Genomic DNA, 17103 nt, shown 5'->3' with positions numbered 1-17103 from the left:
GGCTAAAGCTACAAAATGTAAAAATAACTAGATAATAGGCCAGAACCAAAAGCCTCAACATACTCTAAAAGATAAGGGGAAAAGATAAGAGATCATGTAATTGTGCTAATGCATGACAAAATATTATGATAGACTATTAGGAAAGGTAAAAAAGATAATAAAGTAAAATAGAGGTTCAATATATATTTAATGACAAAAATAAGTGGCACACTAACAGTTCCTTCATTTTTCTTTCTTACCCTTTTTTTCCCTACTAATGTAGAATAAAAATAGGAAACAAGAAAAAAAGCAAACTGAAACTTACAAAAATAAATATAAATGGAGTAAGATTAACTATAAAAGATTCTCAGACTTGGTACAAAATTAAACCCAATTACACACATGCCATTGAAACAAAGGATCTCCTAAGAGTTGAAAATAAAAGGACAGGAAAAGTAATGACTTTTTTTTTTTTTAAGGAGCAATGTTAACATTGGAGTTGTCTTCAAGGCTAAATTCTTTGAACTATACAAAGAGTTACCACTAATTCTCTATCCCTTCTCTTCTATAACATTTGTCCCTCCCCAGGTCATTCTTCTGAACATATAAATACTCTCTAATACCTATCATTTTTATTTTTTTAATTATATATTTTTTAATATTTATTTTTGAGAGAGAGAGAAAGCGCAAGCGAGTGAACCTGGAAGGGACAGAGATAGAGGGAGAGAGAGAACCTCAAATAGGCTCCGCACCTTCAGGGCGGAGCCTAACTCAGGACCCATGAAAGGTGAGTTCATGACCTGAGCACAAATCACGAGTCAAGGCTTAAATGACTGAGTCACCCAGGTACCCCCTACCACCTGTCATCTTTGAAAACAAACATGAAAACCCTTTTGATTCCACATTAACTTCTAGCTATTACCCCAATTTTGCTCCTTTTCTTTTTCTTGGCTTTTTAAGTTATGTTAATTTCAGTTAATTAACACACAGTGTTATGTATTAGTTTCAGGTGTCTTACTCCCTTTTACAGCAAAACTTCTTGGAGATGCCATCTACATCTACTATTTTTCACATCCCATTCTTCCATCTGGTTTTCTCTTCCATTCTGTTTTCTCTTCCATTCTACGTAATTTCTTGTTAAGATTAGATACTTCCACACTACCAAATTAAAAAGAAACAATTCTCTTCATCCTTGTTGAGCTCTAAGTAACATTCTTTCCTGACTACTTCTTTAAACACTTGCTCTCTTCGCTCCCATTTCACTACTGTTGGCTCAAAGGATTCCTTTTTCAGTTTCACCTGCCAACAACTCTTCCTGGTTTACTCAAACTCAGTTCTGAGCTCCCCATTCTTCTCTGACTATACTGTACCCATAGGTGAATTCATCTAATCCCTAGCTGTAAATCTCTTTACATCCTGACAATGACAACTTTTCTTCTAAGTACCAGATTCATACATGTAACCTTTATAATTTCACTGGGATCTCGACCTAGATATTTTAACATAAAACATAAAAAGCACAAAACAGACATCTTGATTCCCTTTGGTCTGAAAACTTTCACCCTAGTCTTCACTATCTCAGTAAATCTATCCACTGGTTTAGACCATAAATCTTGGAGTCAATCTTGATTTTTCCCTTTTCCCTTACTCTCCATAGCAATTGCACAAGAAGCCCTGTTGGTATTACTTCCAAAATACTATGGAGAAACTGTCCATTTTTCCCTTTTTTGGTACCTGTACTGACAAAATACAGTGATACTACATGATAAATAGATGCTCAGTAAACACTGACAGAAGCACACAAAATTACAACAGGAACCAGAGAAAGCTTTTACCATATAAGATTTGTTAATACACAAAGTACTGTTTGTTGGTGTACTTACCAGTTTATGCAAAGTTTCATTATACCTAATTCTGCAGATCTATTTATAAAAGTCACTATATGCATGTACATAAGCTATAAAATCAGGATTTGCACAGAATAATTATTACACATCATAAAATTACAAGAAGAATTAAACAGCCAACTCTGTAGGAATTCATTTGGATGTAAGGTGATGTACTTTCAATAGTGTATAAGAACTGAGCACCATGTGCATAGCATCATGCTAGGTATTGTGCAAAACAAAAATTGTTGCAAGTAAGGTTAATGCTCTCAAGAAATATGTTATAAAGAAAACAAATCTCACTACCTATCATTTAATTAACAGCACATAAAAAATAGTATGTGACTAAGTGCCAAAATAATTGGATGCAAAGCTTAAATTCAGACTTCAAAAGGCAGAACTTAAAAAGTAAGAGATGAAGTTCAGGGATATTTCAGGAATGTAGAAGTGAATCTGGTCTGTAGGTCACTTACTTTCTCATCTGAACATTTGGGTGCCTACCATATGTCAGCATAAGAAATCAGAAATCACTAGAAACTGCCAATTATTTACTGCTAACTATACACTATGTACTTGGTAATATTACATGTATAATCTTAACTGTCACAATAACTCTAAGACAGCTACTGTTTTGCATCTATTTAACACCTATTTCAGTACACCTGGAATGTGCCGGCACAAATAATGTGGATAGAAAGGAAGGTAAGGACCACACTGCAAAGGGGTTCAGGTATGTCCCTAAGAAATATGAACTTTACACAGAGGCCACAAAACATATTTTGCAGAGAGACAGATTAGGCACTTCTATTTCAGTATTATTCCTCAGAAAGCAACATAAAACAACAGTGTGAAGCAAAGGTAAACAGGAGACATAGAAACGTAAGTTACTGTACCACCTATGCTAATGAAGCTGTGGAAAAACTGGATCCATCACACACTGCTAGTGGGAATCTAAAATGGTACACCCACTCTGGCAAATAGGCTGGCAGTTTCTCCTAACACTAAATATGAAAATACCAAATGACCCAGTGTAAACTCTTGGGCATTATCCCAGAGAAATGAAAACTTGTATTTATATAAAAATTTGTACAAAATTTGTATAAAATTTTACAGTTTACAGCTACTTTGTTCATAATAGCCCAAAACTAGAAAGAACATATATCCATCAACAGGTTAAGTAACTGTGGTATATCCACACCGTGGAAATATTACTCAGGAAAATTTTTAAAAAAGGAAAAAAAAAGGACAAACTATAGATTTATGGCAACAACTTGACTGAATCTCAAGGGAATCATGCTAAAAAAAAAAAAAAAGGTCAATCCCATAAAGTTGCATATGGTATGATCCTATTTATATATAATATTCTGGAACTGGCAAAATTAAGAAATGAGAAAGTGTAAAAAAAATTAGTGGTTGCCAGGGGTTATGGATGGGATTGAGGAGAGGGGAGGGCATAGCTATAAAAAGACAACAGAAGAGATCTGTTGGTGATAGACTGTTTTGCACCTTGCAGTAGTCAATATACAAACCTACCCCATGTGAATAACTGCACAGAACTAAACACACACACACACACACACACATACACACACATACACACACATACACACACACACAGTACAAGTAAACTCGGGGAAAACTAAGATTTGTGAATCATATTAATATGTCAATACCCTGGTTGTGATATTGTATTACAATTTTTGCAAGATGTTACATTTGTGGGAAACTGGGCAAAGGGTGTATGAGATCTTTTGGCATTATTTTATAGGAGCATGTCAACCTATAATTATCTCATATTAAAATTGCTATTTTGAAAAAGATCATTAGTGGCTCATTTGGTTCAGCAACCGACTCGATTTCAGCTCAGGTCATGATCCCAGGGTCATGGGATCAAGCCCCACATTGGGCTCTGTGCTAAACATGGAGCCTTTTGGGATTCTCGCTCTCTCTGCCCCTCTCCCATGCTCATGCTCTCTTGGAAGAAAAAAAGAAAAAGAAAGAAAGAAAAGAAAAGAAGAAAGAAAAGATCACTGCAATAACCCAAGTAAGAAATTATGACAAATTTAAGACTGGGACAATGGGGGCACCTGGGTAGCTCAGTCAGTTCAGGGCCCAACTTCAGCTCAGGTCATGATCTCACGGTTTGTGGATTGGAGCCCCGTGTTGGGCTCTGTGCTGACAGCTCAGAGCCTGGGGCCTGCTTTGGATTCTGTGTCTTCCTCTCTCTCTGCCCCTCCATCTCTCTCAAAAATATATTAACATTAAAAAAATTTTTTAAAGACTAGGACAATGAAATGTAAGCAATGTATTTTATAGCAGAATAAAGATCAGCTAAGTAGGATAAATAGCAATTGCATGTAGCTTTGGCCCACAGTAGCTCCTTGCTGAAAATATATTCTCATCCAATCATGTTAAGGAGAGGGAAGTAAAATCTATGACCTATGAGGAAATCTTGCCTTTCATAAAGAGCAGGTACAAACATGCCTTGTATGACTGACTTCTAGAATCTCACAGGAATTTCCTTAAAGACCACATTCTGCTACACAGGATTTCTCAACTTCCGTATTATTGACATTTTGGGCTGTATAACTCTTTGTTGTGGGAGAGTGCCACAAACATTAAGATGTTTAGCAGAATCCCTGGCTTCAACCCAATAGCTACCAGTAGCAACTCCCTACCCCAGTTGTGACAGCCAAAAATGTTTCCAGACATTGCCAGATGTACCCTGGAGGGCAAAACTGACCCTGGTTGAGAACAATCGTGCTAGGCTAATAAAAACAAGGATGAAGGACTCAAGTTTGGGAGATAGCTACAGACAGATTTCTGGGAAGTGTGAGAATTTTAACTTTAAAAAAGCTCAATAGGTAACTCAAGATTGAGAAATAGTACTGTAAGGTACACAAAGATGAATGATAATCAGAACTTTCCTCAAAAAGTTTACAGTGTAGTAAGAAAAAAACTACAAAGTGATAAAACTACTTCAAAGTGATTACTTTAGGTGAGAGGAGTAAGTATTATATCATATCACACACTTACGTCAGTATAAGAAAGAAGACTTAGGGCAGCTCAGTCAGTTAAGTGTCCGCTCTTGATCTCAAGGTCATGAGTTCAAGCCCCACATTGGGCATGGAAAAGGAAAAGGAAAAGGGAAAGGGAAAAGGGAAAAAGAAAAAGAGAAGAAAAGCCTTAAATGGAAGCCAGGATTCCCCGAAGGCTTCTTCAATCCTTTTTCAAAAAGTCTATAAAAGCTGTAGGTGCTAGCTGAGAGTATAAACACACTTTGGAAATCAGGGATATTGTGAAGGCTCTTTCACACCCTTTAAGCTACCACTCAGCAAAAAGAAGGAAGAGACAGTAACTGAGGATAAATAAATGTGGTCTGGGTTCTTGTTCATACTAACAGACAAACTGGTTTCTAGCAATGATTCATCTCTAAGATGCCATCTTCCTATAAAGCATTTCAATATAAATTATCTACCTGGTAGTTATTTTATTAATGCCATTAACAACTTCAGCAACCAAAAAATAAACATGGAATCATCTGGGGAGGGTCCTAGCAAAACATCTAGCTATTTAAAAGAATAATGGATGGCTTTCCTCCCAGTTTCCTCAAATACATATTATTAACTGTATTCACATAAAAATATGTTTTCTATTACATCCACCACTCCATTATTTTTAAATTTTTATTTATTTTGAGAGAGAAAGCACAAGAGCAAGTGGGGAAGAGGCAGAGAGACAGGGAGAGAGAATCCCAAGCAGGCTCCACAAGATCATGAACAGAGCCGAAATCAAGAGTTGGACACTTACTGACTGAGCCCCCCAGAAGCCCCCCAGCACTTCCTTTTAAAACCACTGATTTTTCTTTTGCTTCACAACTAATCTGTTAGGTACTTTGTTACTCTAACGATTGTCAATCAGACATCAATATTTGTCAATCAGACATCAATCATTGTCAATCTATCATCAATAGATAAAATTTTCAGTGTGTCTTCTTCCTTCCTCATTATCAACAGAGGTTCTTAAGCTAGAGACCACAGCTTTAGAAAATATATGAAACCCTTAAAATTTTGTGCATGTGCATTTTTCCAGGGCAAATACCCAAACTTTTCCTCAAATTTTCAAAGGTTAAGAACAATTCCCCTGAAGCTCAAAACAATTACTTTATAAAAAATGTTTGAAGTTTACCTTCCACATGGATAAAGTTAGATACACTCACATCACTTTTGTTACTTATATTTTGTCCTTAAAAATTGGAAACATCAAAAATTACTATTTTTAAAAGGCAGTCTTTTGGGGTTTTTCTTTTCACACTCATAAATTAAGTCATTTTTACTCGAGGACTCCTTTACAACATCAGCTGAGATGACAAAACATTACAGTTAGAAATCATAAAACTATACCTATTACAGAAATAACTCTTCTAGGATTAAAGTGGGACAATTTGTAGTATGCCAAATTTTGGAGTACATAAAAGTGACACCCCTGTAAAATTACCCGTAAGTCTTAGAACAGTAACAACTGACCACTGATAGAAAATTATAAGCTTTAATTTTCTATGTTAACAGAGTTAAGTGACTCCTTGATATATTAACATGTTCTAACAATTACAATCAGTGTGCTGTAGAATTAAGAATAATTTCAATACTGGGGTGCCTGGGCGGTTCAGTCAGACAAGTGTCTGTCTGACTTCAGCTCAGGTCATGATCTCGCAGTTTGCTGGTGTGAACCACGCATTGGGCTCTGTGCTGATGGCTCAGAGCCTGGAGCCTGTTTCAGATTCTGCGTCCCCCCTCTTTCTCTATCCCTCCTTTGCTCACACTCTCTCTCTCAAAAATAAACATTAAAAAAAATTAAAAAACAAAATTTCAGAATTTGTGGTATGCCAGTTTTTGCTAAACATTCAAAATATGCTGTTATGAAAGCGAAGAAAAAAAGTTTGAAAAGAATGCCACACTGGAGAAATTTACGTTTTAATTTTCTTAAATTTATTTATTTATTTTTTGAGAGAAAAAGTAAGCATATGTGAGGGACAGAGGGAAAGAGAGAGACAAAATCACAAGCAAGATCCACGCTGACAGCACAAAGTCTGACGCGTAGCTTGGGGACTCAATCTCACAAACTGGGAGATCATGACCTGAACCAAAATCAAGAGTTCGACACTTAACCAAATGAGCAATCCAGGTGCCGCTCCATTTGCTTCTAAGTTAGTAAAAAAAAAAAAGCACACCAATGATACAAGTATTTAAATTAAGCCTTATTAGAACACATGAGTAAAATAAATATACTTTAAAAACTGACCCATATAGGGGCTGACCCTGGATGGCTCAATCAGTTAAGCATCCCAACTTCAGCTCGGGTTATGATCACACAATTTGTGGGTTCAAGCCCTGCAATAGGCTCTGTACGGACAGCTCAGACCCTGGAGCCTACTTCAGATTTTGTGTCTCCCTCTGTCTCTCTGCCCCTCCCTCACTTATGCGGTCTCTCAAAAATAAACATTAAAAAAAAAAAAAAACAAACCTCACCCATGTACGTATTTTTCAATATGAATTTGAAAAGTTAAAAATCATGGTCAAATGGACAGCACAGAACAAATAAATAGCAAATTGTAAAACACAAACAGAAATACTCACATAATATATCCACACCTATGTAATGTCATAAATTGATGTATCTGGCACCAGAAACGTCACCCACTTTATGAGAAATTTTAGGAACTTCATGTAAATAATCAGGCATAGACCAATTTAGCCAATAGCCAGTAAGAAAGCAATTGAAATGGTTACTAAAGAACACCTCACCAAATGCTTTCCAAATGAGAATGGAAATATTAAAGAACCATAAGTTCTGCTAAATCTCAATTAAGTATAAAATGTTTAATTTTCAACAACAAATTTTACTAGACTGAATTCCTTGACAGCACAGCCCACACACCAATTCATTCCTGTACCCTTAACCTCAAACAGCGCTCAAGCATAGTGGGCATTCAATAAGATGCTCATTGAATAAATTGACAGTTTCCTTAAGTCAAAACTAAATGGTAATTACTTAAAAAAAAAAAAAAGCACACACACATAAAGGGTTCTTTTTCACCACTACAAAAACAAAGCCACATACTCATACTGACTTCAACTGACAACAGTCAACATACTGTATCAGGCCATAAAAATTTATTATAAACAAGATATAAATCTTCCTTGTAACAGATATTATGGTTTTCATCCCTTAACAAATTACCCAATTTGGGGGAAAGGCAACTCCACCCAAAGTTCTAGGGATAAAGGCTCAGGCCTATATTTAGTACCATAAACTCTATTCTCCTGGCCAGAGTTCCCTGGCTACAAATGGGTACAGTCCCAAATCAAGATACATAGTCTAGAAAAGATGCTGACTGAGGAGAGTCTGGGAAAGCAGCTTTCCCTTTCTTCTGAATATATCACCTTTACAAGAGTGACCCACACTCTCTCTCCCCTAAGGAATATCTGCAAGATAATAATCAATATAATGGGTACTCTGCCAACAAGAAAACTAAGGTACTCTCCCAAAATATAAAATAGAAAACCTGAAACTTCCAAGCAGTTCAAGGCTCCGTTAAATGACCTTGCTCATTAAACAAAGTCTAAGCCTACTCTATCTGTATCTGATCTAAAAGTATTGTTCTTTCTACAGTAAGCTTTTTAGCATCCAATTTTTATTTAGCCTTGATTAAAATTCTTTAAAGAATTTCAGTTTTTCTCAGATGTGAACACTGATAGTCCATCAAATTAACTGTCAACAAGTTAAGGGATACACACTAGAAGTGAAAGGCAAACTTACCCTGTAACTTATGCATTTTGATACAGACAAAACAGTTCAATGCAGATATATATCTCATTCTTATATCTGGAATGAACAATTTATAAATCAAAAAAAAAAAAAATTCTGGCCACCACTGTTTGATTAACAGTATATTTAAAAGTACTTTATTTAACAAAGACAGATTCTACAAGTCAGAAGTAAAAACTAAACCTAAGATTCATTACATTCAAAAGAATCTAAAGTATTAATAGCAGGTATCAATTCACTATTTATTAATATTAAATTAACATTTTGTGACTCATTACATACATAGGCATCTACCCCTTTCATTTTTTTTAAAGGTAACATGCCTATTTTGGTATCCTTCCTCAAACCGTATTACAAGGGCTAAAGCAGCAGAATCTTCTAAGGCATTATCTCAATCAGGTTTAGTAAGAAAGAAGCAGTAAAATACATCGAGAAGAATATAGACTAGAAGCAACATCTGAGAATAAAAGAGGAATTGGTAGTCACTAATATAAATAAGAGGATGAAAAGACTCAGGACCTGGAAACAAGACAGAAAAACAGTATTAAAAGAAGCTGAAATACCAACTCACTCTAATGCACCATAAAATTCAAAAAATAATTTACTATTTCCGATCTGAGTCAAGCTAGCGTAACAGAAATAGATACTGAAGAAAAACCAAACTGGCTTGATCACAGGTATACCTCATTTCATTGAATAAGTGTATTAAAAACTGGCAATTTTACCAATGCAACTCAAATTTCTCATTCAGTTCATGGTCTTAAAGCACTTTTTCAAACACCTGTAAGTTATGAAATCAATTCAGTAGGTCACAACCAGCACCTCTTTATTTCACTGTAATGGACTAGAAAATCAAAATAATGTATACAGTATTGTTTTTTGAGATTTCATCTATGTAGAAATATTTATGTGTATGATATAAACAAAGTAATTCTGATGGTTGCAATCAAGAAATGTCTTAAAAGGTTTTGATTTCATAACTAACACTAAACTCATTTTGGAGTAGAGAATAAAGGACGATCAAACATAAAGCCTTCTTTGACTGGCAGGAATGACAAGCCCACTTTAAGAGAAACAGATCTTCCTTAGATGCCACTAATACCCAAAAGTCATAACTTTTTAGGTATTAAGGAATCTGAAAAAAGGTTTTTAAGACTACAGCTCCCATCTTGGAATCAAAGAACAAAGGTAAACAGAATGACCTCTCCTCTTAGAGGGAAAAAAAACACAAAGAAATGTATAAACTTGGGTTCAGAATTCATAAGAGTATTTAATTTAAAAATGAATATAGAAACTAATCCACCGTAATGGAACAAAAGACTAGTCATTCAACACTGGCAGTTACTCAAGGCTCTGGTAGGCACTCCTCTGTACTCCCCAAGGTTAATTTCATCTGCCATCTCTACTTCAATGTGTCCTAAATATGTATCTCCAACTCAGACCTCTCCTGTGAGAACATCTAACTGCCAAATTAACATCTCCACTTGAACTCTAAAACCAAAGTTATAATTTCCACTCCCCAACTCTAAACCTGGTAAATCTCTAATGTTCTACATCATAAACAGCATCAACACTGTTAAAGCTGCATAAGCCAGAAACCAAGAAGGTATCTTTCCTATCTCATTTACCATTCTCACTCTTTCTCCCCAAACAATACACCATCAAATCTTAGAGATTTTAGGTACTCTTAAATCCATCTCATTCCCTCCACTGCCATCATTCTCCCTTCCCACTACAACTACTCAAAAGCTTTCATCATGATTTATTTAGACTACTGTAATATGCTAATTGGTCTTCCATGGCTCAACCCATTCACCACATGGAAATCAAGTGATTTCAAATCCATCCACTGTCTAATGTATCACTCCAAAGCTAAATAACAGAAATGTCTAACAATGCTAAAAAGGTCCAAGTCTAGTCCCAACTCGCGAGTCTCTCCTTGTACTACTCTTTCCCACAGAACTAAGGGTCAGCAATTCAGCCTGCTGCCTGTGTTTATACTTCAACAGCAGATCTGAACAGTTATAACAGAGGCTACATTACCTGCAAAGCCTAAAATACTACCTGACTCTATGGAAAGTATGCCAGTACCTTCCTTAGATTAATGACCACTTACAGTGACCTCTTTAAAGAACATACCACATTCCCTCTCACAACATGAACACTCTATTCATTCAGCATTAAATAGTCTTCCAACCATCCAACCATTCCACTAGTTAAGTCCTATTAACCCATCATATCTGACTTAAAATGACACTTCTCAGGGAGGCCTTTCCTCACCCTCTATACTAGCACATCTCAATTCAGATAAGCCACATTTCAATAGCCCCGTTGGCTACCATACTGGAATAACAGTTCCAAGACAGAAGACTAGATGTTTTGAGGTGCACTTTTCTATTCTACTGGTCAATATGCCTATCTCTGTGCCAATACCAGTCTTACATGCTAAACTTTTACATTATCTGATAAAATAAGCACATACACCCATCACCACCACTCCACCTCTGCCTTTCTTCTTAAGTGGCCTATTCTAGGAGCACCTGGGTGGCTCAGTTAAGCATCTGACTCTTCATTTCGGCTCAGGTAATGATATCGCAATTCTGCTTAAAGCAGAACCTGCTTGGGTTTCTCGCTCTCTCTCTCTCCCTCCCTCCTTCCGCCCCTCTCTTGCTATCTCTCAAAAATAAATAAACTTTTTTTTAAAAAAGTGTCCTATTCTAGGCTCTTTACTCTTCCATACATGGGTTAAAAAAACACTGTGTGAAGTAACCTGAAAAACTCTGACACTCTGAATGAAACACTGAATCCAGAGATTAGTCTGAAAAGCAATGACTTCTTCATAATATGCTATATTCATGGATAGGAAAGCACTAGAGTTCCCCATTTATTTAGATCTTTTTCACTGTTTTTCAATACCTTTCCACATAGTGGTGTGCACATGTTATAATTACTCCCAGGCACTGGATAATCTACCATGCTTCTGTAACTAGTATCTTCTCCAATTATTTTTACTATTTATTGCCAATATATAGAGAAGCAATTGACTTTTGGTAACTGATATTACTCAAACTATTTCTGTTAACTCCTCTACTACCATTAATTTATTTGTAGATCCTTTATGGCTTTTACATAGACAATCACATCAGCCAATAATGACAATTTTGCTTCCTCCATTCTAATATTCATGCATTTAATTTTTTTTATTTTATTGCTTTGACTAGCACCTCCACATAATACTGAATAAAGTGGTGACAGTGTGCACATTATCTTGTTCCTGGTTGAAAAGAGAGTCCATTTCCCCATTTAGGGCATTTGTTGCAGGATATTTATTGCAGATTTCAATTGTTTATTTGTAGAAACCTTTTTTCCAAGTTAAGGTTCTTATCTATTCATAATATAGTTTTCTATGAATTTATTAAACTTAATAAAATGCCTTCCATACACTGTTGCTGCATGTTTTTTGCTATTATATGTCCAAAATCCCTTCTCTAAAACCCTTGAGGAAAATATGTTTTAGCATTTGGAAGTTTTTAGTCATTAGCCATAATGTACAGTACAAAAACTGTCAATTATGTAACCCCATTAAAGTGTGGGTCGGTTCTGCAGTGAACTGTATGGATATTTACTCTAAATAAGATAAGCAATGATTAAAAATAGCCTCAAATAAGATTCTGCAACCAAGAGCAGGTCAAATCAGATTGTGTCGCAAAGTTTGAAAAAAAATAACAAAAACAAAAAACTTGGTTTTCAGAAGTTGTTGCATTTCAAAACTGCAGTCAAGGGCCTGCGGACCTGTATTTCATTTAGGATTTTTGCATGTACACTCCCCTAAGCAAAACAGGACTATAATTTTCCTTTCTTATACCATCCTTGCCTGATTCTGAAATTAAGACTAGATGACTTCAAGAAAATGAATTAAAGAACGTATTCTCCTGCTTTCTGTTTTCTGGAATAGTTTGAAGAACACTGAAATCATCCCTTCCTTGAAAAGTCTCCTATAAAATGATCTGAGCCTGGTATTTTTGTGCAAGATAAAACTATTACTCCACAACTTATGGGACTGGGGTGCCTGGGTGGCTCAGTTGGTTATGTGTCTGACTCTTGACTTTGGCTCAGGTCATGATCTCAGAGTCGTGAGATTGAGCCCTACATCATGTTTGCACTGGATGTGGTGCCTGCTTAAGATTCTCTCCCCCACCCCCACCCCCCCATTGCGTTCACTCTCCTTCTCTTAAAAACAACAACAACAAAAATAGTTATGGGATTATTCAAAGCTTTCTTGTCTGTATTTTTCTGAGTTTGTGTTAATTTTGTGTAAACTTTCAAATATGCTGACATAAAACTGTTGATAGTATTCTATTTTTTTTTTAAGTATTTTTTTTAATGTTTACTTTTGAAAGAGACAGAGAAACAGAGCATGAGCAGTAAAGGGGCAGAGAGAAGGAGCCACAGAATATGAAGCAGGTTCCAGGCTCTGAGCTGTTCGCACAGAGCGTGACGCAGGGCTCAAACTCATGAACTGTGAGATGATGACCTGAGCTGAAGTCAGACACTTAATCAACTGAGCTACCCAGGTGCCCCAATGTTCTATTATTTTTTAATCTATCTGTGATTATGTTCCCTTTTTCATTGTCAGTATTTAATTATGCCTTCTCTTTTTTTCTGATTAATCTTGAAGGACATTTGTCTACTTTTCTAGTCTTCTTAAAGAGTCAACTTTTAGCTTTATTGACTTCTCATTTGGTTTCTGTAGCTCTCTAACTTAAAAAATGAATATGTAAGGAAGCTCAGTCGGTAGATGATGTGACTCCTGATCCTGGGGTTCTAAGTTCGAGCTCCACTTTGGGTATACATATTACTTAAAAAAATAAGTAAAAATAAACGGAGTATATACATCAGCTTCCCACCTAGACTATGTGAGGCCAATCACTTCCCTACCTGCAACCTGAAATCCAACACAACTTTCCTTACTCCTCAGGCCTTGCTTAACTAACTGCTTTTGGATTTAAACTAGCTCTTCAACTTAGCAGATTTTTATAAATGCAGTGCTATTTCACAATATCCCCAAAATAAGGGCAGTTTCCTATCATCTCTCACCTTACTTAGTAACAATTTTATGCCTCTGTAAACATGATTTTCCCCACCTAAAATCTTTTCTCCTTCTTTAAAGCCAACCAAAATACCCCAAACTGGTGACGTACCTTTTTCTTCATGAAGCTTTGTGAAATTAACTATAAACTCTAGGGTAATAGCTCGGCCTGTATTCCTTTAATATTTATATTTAAGTGATACTATCAAAAAATAGTGTACATACATTATTTAACAAATTTACTAATGCGTCAGGCACTGCTATAAATAAATATGAACTGATTTTTCATAGTAGTCCCAAGAAGTATGTTTATCTCCATTTTCCTAGTTGGAAGTGGAGAATGATTATACACTTACACAGCTAGTAAATGACAGAGCCTGGATTCAAATCCCAGAAGTCTGGCTCTAACAAACCATGTGCCCTTAACTACGCTTCCTTAAATTGTTCTAGTAGTACTTTCTTAACACTGCCCCAAGCACAAGGTATGGTCTCTCTAACTACCATTTAAACTCTTTAAGGGGATGTGTGTTCTTTTTTTTATATCCTTCAACAACTTTCTGTACAGAATTTAAGTGTTTAGCAGGTTATTAGCTAATGCTTACTGAACTGAAACATGAGACGACAATTACTCAAGTCCAGCTTACACAATGAAAATAATTTTTAGGAAAATTAAGTTGCACTAAAGTGCTCCAGCCTTGCTTGGAAAAAAAAAAAATATTATGGATAACTTATATAAAGTTAGCTTTGGAGTGAGCTAAGACATATACTGTGCATATATACACACAAATCCATAAAATATAGCTGTGGTCCAACACTGTTTCTGTAAAATTTCACTGTAAACTATGTTTATCTTTTTAAGATCACAGGTATAGAAACTAAACATTTAAGTGATAAATTAAAAAATTAAAAATTATTTACAGACCTAAAAACTTCTAAAATAGAATTTCTTCAATTTTCTTAGAGTTCAAATATCCTAATACATGAATCTAAAAACTAAAGCAATGTTATATGAAAGTACAAGGAAATTCTAAAATAGCTCTAAAGATTAAAATAGCGCAAACTACCGTGAGTTAAGTCAACTGAAAGCAGATTATAAATACGACCCAAAGCCAATGCACCACTTCAATAGAAGTGAGGACAAGAATGACACCAAATGAAAAGAGGTACATTATACAAAAGGTTGAGTAGAAGCAAATTTATGAACCATTGCAAGTGAAGAAGAAGAGAACCTAGGCCCATGTTTCTCTGTGGAATAATAACAAAAATTAAAGACAAATTACTGTATTTAGTGATTTTAAGATGTGGTGAATGTAAATACCACCATTACTTTATGTATCTTTAAAAAAGAAACAATAAAATCCTATATTAATTATAATATCAATTAACATTGGATATTAGATTCAGTAAAATTCTTATCTTCCTGAACTTCCTGAACTTAGGATGGGGTTATATCCTGCTCAACCCATTGTAAGTTGAAAATACATATCATTAAATCAAAAAACCACTTAATATACTTCACACGTCGAACATCATAGCTTAGCCTATCCTACCTCAAATGCTCTCAAAACACATTAGTCTACAGTTGGGCAAAATCACATAACACAAAGACTATGCTATTAGTAAGTGATGAATATTCTGAAATGTACTGAATACTGCACTGAAAGTGAAAAACAGAATGATTTTGTGGGCAAAGAATGGTTGTTTACCCCTCATGACTGCATGGCTGAATGGAGCTGCAGCTTGCTACCATTGCCCAGCATCACAAGAATATCGTACTACATCTCACCAGCCCAGGAAAAGACCAAAATTCAAAATTCTAAGTATGGTTTCTATTGAATGTGCTACTGCTTTTGCACTATCATAAAGCTGAAAAATCTTAGTTGGAACCATCCTAAGTCAAGGACCATGTGTATAATTAAGTGACTAAGACAAATCATGTATGAGAAACATTTAATTCAAGGAATATTATTACTAAACTAACTGAAATCAGGTAATGTGCTAAAATTTCAGAACATAAATACAATTTTGGTATATTCCTTCCTCACAATGCTCATAGTTAAGAAATTAACACTAAAATAACTATAGTAATAATAAATATCGAGTCATTTAAGTCTTTGGAATTCAATTGTTGAACATTTTTACCCTAAAGAAATGACCTAGGGGTGCCTGGGTGGCTCAGTAGGTTAAATGTCTGACTTCAGCTCAGGTTATGATCTCACAGTTCGTGGGCTTGGGCCCCACATCAGGCTCTGTGCTGACAGCTCAGAACCTGAAGCCTGCTTCAGATTCTAGGTCTCCTTCTCTCTCTGCCCCTCCCCGTGCTCACTTGCATGCTCTCTCTCTCAAAAATAAAACATTTAAAAAAGAAAATAATCGAAAAAGAGCAATCTTTCATGCAAATTGGCCCCTGCAATAAAAAATGATAGCAAAATTAAAAACCTAGAAGCCTAGCTACCCAGTTTTAAAACAATTTGTTAAATGGAAAACAATGTAATAAGTAAAGGTATTAACTGAAATACTATGGAGCAATATGGAAAAATACAACTAAGTGAAAAAAATAAAAAAGCACATATACACTACTACTGCAACTAAATAAAAATTAGGAATAATGGGGAAATATAAAGAAAACTATTGAGATAGATGTTGAAAACCTAAGTGTTTGCTCATAGATTGTATATTAAATAATAGTACTGCACCATCATCAAATTTCCTCATTTTGGTATCTGTACTGTTACTATTTAAGAGAATGTTCTTGTTCTCACAAAATGAAGTATTTAATGGTAGAAAGAGTCCAACATCTCCAGTTTAATCTCAAAGGGCTCAAAACAATAAACCTCAATACACACACACACCAAATAGATCAAGGAAGCAGGACAAAATGCTTCCTGAGGGTAAATCTCAGTAAAGAATATACAAAAGCTTTTATCCTTGCTGCAACTATTCTCCAAGTTGAAATTATAATAAAAAGTTACCGGGGCACCTGGGTGGCTCGGTCGGTTGAGCGTCCGACTTCAGCTCGGGTCATGATCTCAGTCTGTGAGTTCGAGCCCCGTGTCAGGCTCTGTGCTTACAGCTCAGAGCCCCAGGGCCTGTTTCAGATTCTGTGTCTCCCTCTCTCTCTAACCCTCCCCCGTTCACGCTCTGTCTCTCTCTGTCTTAAAAATAAACATTAAAAAAAAAAAAAATTAAAAAAAAAAAAGTTACCAAACAACTAAGTAAACTTATGATCAAAAATAGAAAAATAACACACATATACACAAAAGCAATTTAAAATGGAAAGGCTGTAAATGCTTTATTTTTGTTAATATGCATTAAGTAGTT

At 35.5% G+C, this 17103-nt stretch overlaps 1 protein-coding gene across 4 annotated transcripts in view; it reads right to left on the bottom strand.

The window, feature by feature from the left end:
- ARHGAP5 (Rho GTPase activating protein 5) overlaps window positions 1–17103 on the bottom strand; it is a 77351-nt gene that overhangs the window by 42417 nt on the left and 17831 nt on the right. The gene's annotated exons all lie outside the window — the stretch shown is intronic.

The sequence above is a fragment of the Panthera leo genome, chromosome B3 (genome assembly GCF_018350215.1).
Source record: "Panthera leo isolate Ple1 chromosome B3, P.leo_Ple1_pat1.1, whole genome shotgun sequence".
NCBI classification, from domain to species: Eukaryota; Metazoa; Chordata; class Mammalia; order Carnivora; family Felidae; genus Panthera; species Panthera leo.
Note: the sequence above shows the minus strand (reverse complement) of the source record. Positions and strands in the feature narration are given on the sequence as shown.